At 40.3% G+C, this 5,892-nt stretch overlaps 1 non-coding gene across 1 annotated transcript; it reads left to right on the top strand.

Annotated features, from left to right (window-relative positions):
* The first annotated feature begins 5,284 nt into the window (after positions 1–5,284).
* On the top strand, positions 5,285–5,441 carry LOC114509031. Its single transcript, XR_003685598.1, has one exon. It is a non-coding gene; the product is annotated as a U1 spliceosomal RNA (small nuclear RNA).
* Positions 5,442–5,892: the final 451 nt, after the last annotated feature.

Genomic DNA, 5,892 nt, shown 5'->3' with positions numbered 1-5,892 from the left:
CCTTCATTTCGCCCCATTTTCAGGCTCCTGCTCCCTTGGTTCCGAGCATTTCCTGATATTCTTCCAATAATCTTTTCCTTATGTTTATCAGTACTGTTCCCATTGCATGCAAACGAGACGAGATTGATAGAAATTTGAACGTTCATATATCCGCCTCCCTTATCAAACCCCCATAGAGAAATTGAAGTCCAAACACTGTGTCTTCCTTTCCTGGTACAATACAGTAATTGGGAGTTAAGTTCAAAAGGCTTTAATCCTCAGTCAGCTGTGTATCCTCAGTTGCTACAGCCTGCATTTCCTATGATGACCATGCTTCTTTAAAACCTCCGAGTTGCATTTCTTTGCCACCAGGAGTCTGAACGGCCCCATGCTTTCGAGTCCAAATCAAAACTGTTGAAGTTATCACCCACACCTCTGATGTTCAGAAAGCTCAAGGAAGAATGACTAGAACCGTTGTTTCCAACAAGAGGGTGTTTTCAGAACCAGAGCAAAAAACAAGAAGTAGAGAAACTTCTACAAAAAGTAGAGAAACATGCTACTTTTTAGAAGTTGATAGCAGAGATACAATGAAACCTGGCAAAAGCAATAGACAGACACTCGTGAGGGTTGGGAAAATGTTCGTGTTATCCTCCAGAGCCTATGAGAGCTTGTGCCAGTCCGTAACTGGGGAATGTAACCTTACTGAAAGTGCCTGTAATCGGTAAGCTAAGTGTGGAAGTTCATATAATCACATAAATGACTTTTAAAAAAACTTCTCTGTCCATAGCAATTTTTGTGATTTGATACATTTATGTTACTGTGGGGAAGCTCCACCCACAGCCCCCCCCCAACCCCCTGACTGCCGTGGATGAGAATAAGTCTACCAAGACAAGATCTGCTTGGGGAGGAAAGGTGGCTGATCTCTCAAAGGAGAAGGGCCAAGAGCCTTTTCCTCAATGGGCTTTTATTGGGTTCATTTGCACAGGAATACAGATAAAGCTCATTAATCATTGTCAGGCAGTAAGGATCAAACAATAGATAACAAAGAACTCTGAGGGCCTATTTTGAGTCAAGGTCAGATAGCTAAAGAGCTGTAAAACTTTGAGGAATAAACTTATTTCTTGTTTGGACCCTTATCATTTAATTAAGAGCATTCTAAACAAAGCAGATTTCACAGGGTTTTACCTATTCTTTCTTAGATCTGGTCACCCCAAGAACCTGTCCTTTCCAGCACAGGGCTGCACCACCCTCTTGTCATTGTTTAAGGCTTAGGTGGAGCAAGGGAAGTAAGGCAGCAAAGAGATTAGGAGATTTCTCGTAGACAATGAGGACTCAAGCTTTGTCAAAGCCAAGGGGTAAGAGTCCATCACCCTCTTTTGCTGTAGCCCCCAAAGGCCTTCCTTGGGGGCCTCCCACATGATGGTGCCTGTCTTAAGTCATTCCCCCATTTGGGGAATCTTACCTGTCATTGGCCAACTGACCAAACATTGGGGGCCAGTTATGGATGAAGTAAAAGGAGCAGAAGCGGCTCCTGCCAGGGATATAAGCTTTTGTCTCCTTAGTGGCTTACAGTCCAAGGTCACTCCTTCAGCCTTAGCCTTGGCTGGGGTTACAGCTTCTGAAACCAGGCAGGGCGGTTTCCAACATGTTATCTTAAGACTTTTAGAAGTGTGCAATGGTCAAGTCTGGTCTGATTCTCTGCTTTACCTATTCAGAACTTCTAAATTCCCATTTCTACTTGAGCCAGTTGTTTCAGGCACGTCTATGGTATATTGTGTGTGAATTCCGTCAGGTGACATTTTCTTTTCTTCCTCATTTACGCAGAGTAAATTGTGTCTGTAGCTGTCAACTCTCCATTCAGGGTGCTTTTATTACATGTCTCAAATCCTGTATTTTCTCCTGTTGTCCGCCTTCCTCAGAAAGCCAGTGCATTTTTAACTCTGTGCTACAGCATCTGCTCCCTTGTATTTTTGGAGTGGACTTTCTGAAGTTTGCGCCATATGTATGACAGGGAAGTCCTCCCTTGAGAATCTGTGTTTGATTCAGCATGAGACTTATTCTTAGTGCATTTTTGAAATGAAGCTGCTGCCGATGCCTCTGCCTGCAGAACCAGCAGCCTAGTGGGAATCACCACTTCTGCCAGATGCTCTTTCTGGAAGCTTCATCTTTCCATCAGTGGTGATTACCCCAATCCTCTAGAAACCTGTGGCAATTCAGAAGTAGTAGAAATATTCCTTTATGCTATGTACTTTCATGTGGTAGTGAAACAAAGTTCCTGTATTCTATTTTCATTCATTTTCTTCTTTTTTGCAGTTAAGCAGAACTGAGTTTGAAAAATCTGTGTCTGTTTTTTTTTAAACTGGTCACATTTTTGTTCTGCCTTGTTTGTTGGATTGAATTGCAGTATCTGTGTTGCTCTTCCTTCGCATTGTTTTATGTACAGAGATTTTTTCTTTTCTTCTTCTCCGCCCTCTTCTTTTCCTTCTCTTCTTTTTCTTATTTTCTTCCCCTTCTTCCCCTTCCCATTCTTCTCCTTCCCCTCCCCTCTCCTCCTTCTCTTTCTTCTTCTTCCACTCTCTTTCTCTAACTAAGCAATTTTCCTTTCCTACCCTTCCAATCTTGGATTGTGTTTAACCTACTTTTGTCTTCTATTCTGTACCTCAATGTTTCTCTTACTTTCTCTAATCCTCTAACATATTCTCCATGAGAACCTCTAGAAAAAATAAATATTATCACCATCTAACACTAACTATGTTGCCTTATAACTAATACCATAATGCTATAAATATTCTAGCTACACTTTCCTGGCATCCTTATCTGTAAATGGTCTTCCTCTTTTTTCCTGTGATCATCTAGTATAGCTGTAACAGGGTGCAGCCAAGAGGGGAGCCCCAAGTAGGGATTTGTAATAGGGTCCAGAAGAGCTTGGAGATGATTGGCTCCACACCACAGGGCCACACCTGCCCAGAATGCGGGCAGCTGTGGCCAATTGTGGGAGGAGCCAGAAGTGGGGCTGCAGAGGAAGATTGGCGCTGGGATTTAAATGGAGGCACAGCAGTCATTGGGGGTCTCTTTGGGACCACGTGTCCGTTTAGGACCATACGGCTTTGGTGTCTTGGTTGGGACCCTGAGGCTTGGGTGAGAGTCAGGACTACGAGGCTTTGGAAGTGCTCCCTTTTGCCACGTGGAAGGTGCTGGGAGGACTGTGTGCATTTGTGGGGAACTATAGTCTGTGTTATTTCAAATGAAAAATAAATTCCTTTTCTCAAATTTTGGGTATTAAGAGATGTCTTTCCTCTGGTGGCAGACATAATGAACCTGGGGGGTTCCTTTCGGGTAATAGTATATTGCCTCAGCTGCCGTTGACCCCCCCTTTTGTACTGTAACATAGCTGTTTTTAAATATTTTTCTTCTCATTACTATTATGAATTATGTATCAGAAGCTTTCAGAGGGTTTGTTTCCATAATTTCCTGGAATCCAACCTGGCTTTGAGAGTCAGTCCATTTTTTTTTTCTTTTGAATCATTGCCTCTCTTCTTTTGTTAGATGTATTCAGGTATTAGTCACTGTCCATAACCCAGTAAAAGAAAATCTCCTTTTTCAAGTCTCATTTCCTAAGCACATGACTAACATGAAATTACTATTAATAGAAATACACTTGTTTAAAATTTCAGAACAATTAATTTTTTGTGTCTAGCCTTCTTTTATAGCTTAACCTTTTCTAAAACATACTCTTTCAGATGTAAAGGCTTAAAAAGCTACTCTTCACACCAAGAGGCACTCAGTAGCTGCTTCTCCTTCTCTTCCCCTGCTCCTTCCTTCTTCTGCTTCTGATCCCCTGCCCTTCCTCTGGTTCTCTACCCTCCTTCTCCTAGTTTATTACGACTAGTTTACACAGAGAAAGCATCATTTTTTGTTTCTGCCCTGGCTCTTTGAAAAGCATGTGTAATTAAGCATTTATTATTAATCAGGTTCTTAGCCTATCTTTTTAATCTCTGTGTGGAACCAGTAAAATTAGTTCCTAAAATTCTGGGCTTTGGGGCACTGGTTGGTGGTATTAGGGCAGTTTCCATTTCAGGGTTAAACTCTCTGTACGCATGTATTCTCTTGCTGTTGAAGGGTTTTTCTCACTTAATAGTTAGTCCAGTTACACATTTACAGTAGCTCTCCCTCCAAATGTGTTTTCCATGTACTTGAGTTATTAATGTACTACAGAAAATTATTAGTAGACAAAATATGTGTTATTTCATTTAAGAAAACCAAGAAAATAATGTGTTTAATTGTTTTTTTCCACAGTATATGGAAGTAATTAAATGTTTTGTAGACTTCAGGTTTCTATAAGCAGATAAGAGGATAGAAGTCTTTCTTAGCCATAATGACAGTACACTACAGGGATGTAGGAATGAAATCACTGAAGGTAAGCTGGGAGGAGATTAGTATGATTGAATTTGTTTCTGTGTTTTGGATACAACCTTGGGTAATTATGGAGCAGACAATAGCTAGAGGGATTTGAATGTCAATAGGGAAGTATGGACATAATTTTCTAAGCAAAAATGTAGCCACGGACTAGATGAGGATATTGTTTTATAAGGAAGCTGTAGCAGGTAGATAATATGGAGGTATTAGAGTAACTTTGCAGGATATGTTAAGAATGTGAGCTTTTAACTGGCAATAGCAGTAGAATGAAATGTTAATAGATGTGAGATAACTTTATTGATATGAAATTTACATGCCAAAAAGTCACCACTTAGCCACTTTGTAGTGTACCATTCATTAACTTTTAGTGTACTCACAAAGTCTTAAATGCATCACCGTTATCTGATTTAAACCAATTCCAGAGAAAATTCCAGAGAAACCTTGTGCCATACCTACCTGTAGTCACTGACCATCGGCCCCCTCACTCAGCCCCTGCCAGTCACTCATCTGCATTCTCCCTGTATAAATGTCCCGAGTCTGACTTTTCATCAAAATGGAATCCTCATACATTATGTGGTCTTTTTGTCTGGTTTCTTTCACATAGCATGATATTGTAAATATTTACTGATGTTGTGGCATGTACCAGCACTTTATTCCATTTTATAGCTGGATAATATCCCATTTTTTGTTTGTATATCCATCATTTGATGAAAATTTACGCTGCTTCCATTTGACCAGCATAGCCACTCTCATTTTGTTGTGCCCTGACGGAGAGGTACAATGAGATTAATGCATTTTCATGCTTGCTAAAACAACACCTAGCCTATAGCTTGTGTATCCAGGAATAATTTCAACTTTCAAGTCTTATTATTCAGGAAATACAGTTTGTATACCTACCTGACAAGGGAGATGCCATGATCACAAAGGTGGTTTTCCCAGGGCTTATCCATTGCACTCCAGATATGCTGACCCCTGAGAGTTCCCCAAATGTGGGAAACTTGCTTGCATAACTTGTGGTAGCGGGGGGCTGCATTCACACTCTCCTGGCTTCTTATGGGAAAAAAAAAAAAAAAGAAAATACATTTTGTAAGGCTATGGCTGCCATAGACAGCAATTCCTTTGATAAATCTAGGCAAGGTGAATGGAAAACCTTCTGGAAAGGGTTCACCATTCTAGATGTCATTAAAAACATCCATGATTCGTGAGAAGATGTCAAAATACCAACATTGAGATCAGTTTGAAAGACTTGATTCCAACACTTGTGGATGATTTTGGGGGCCTAAGCCTTCAACAGAAAAAAAAAAAAAAAACAAAAAAAAAAACTAATGGAGACGTGGTGGAAATAGCAAGATAATTCAAATTAGAAATAGATCCTGAAGATTTGAGTAAATAACTGCAATCTCATAATAAAACTTTAATGGATAAGGAGTTGCTTCTTATGGTTCAGCAAAAAAACTGGTTTCTCGAGACAGAATCTACTCCTAGTGAAGAAGTTGT

Source organism: Phyllostomus discolor, chromosome 11 (genome assembly GCF_004126475.2).
Source record: "Phyllostomus discolor isolate MPI-MPIP mPhyDis1 chromosome 11, mPhyDis1.pri.v3, whole genome shotgun sequence".
NCBI classification, from domain to species: Eukaryota; Metazoa; Chordata; class Mammalia; order Chiroptera; family Phyllostomidae; genus Phyllostomus; species Phyllostomus discolor.
This window is presented reverse-complemented; position numbering and strand designations above follow the sequence as displayed.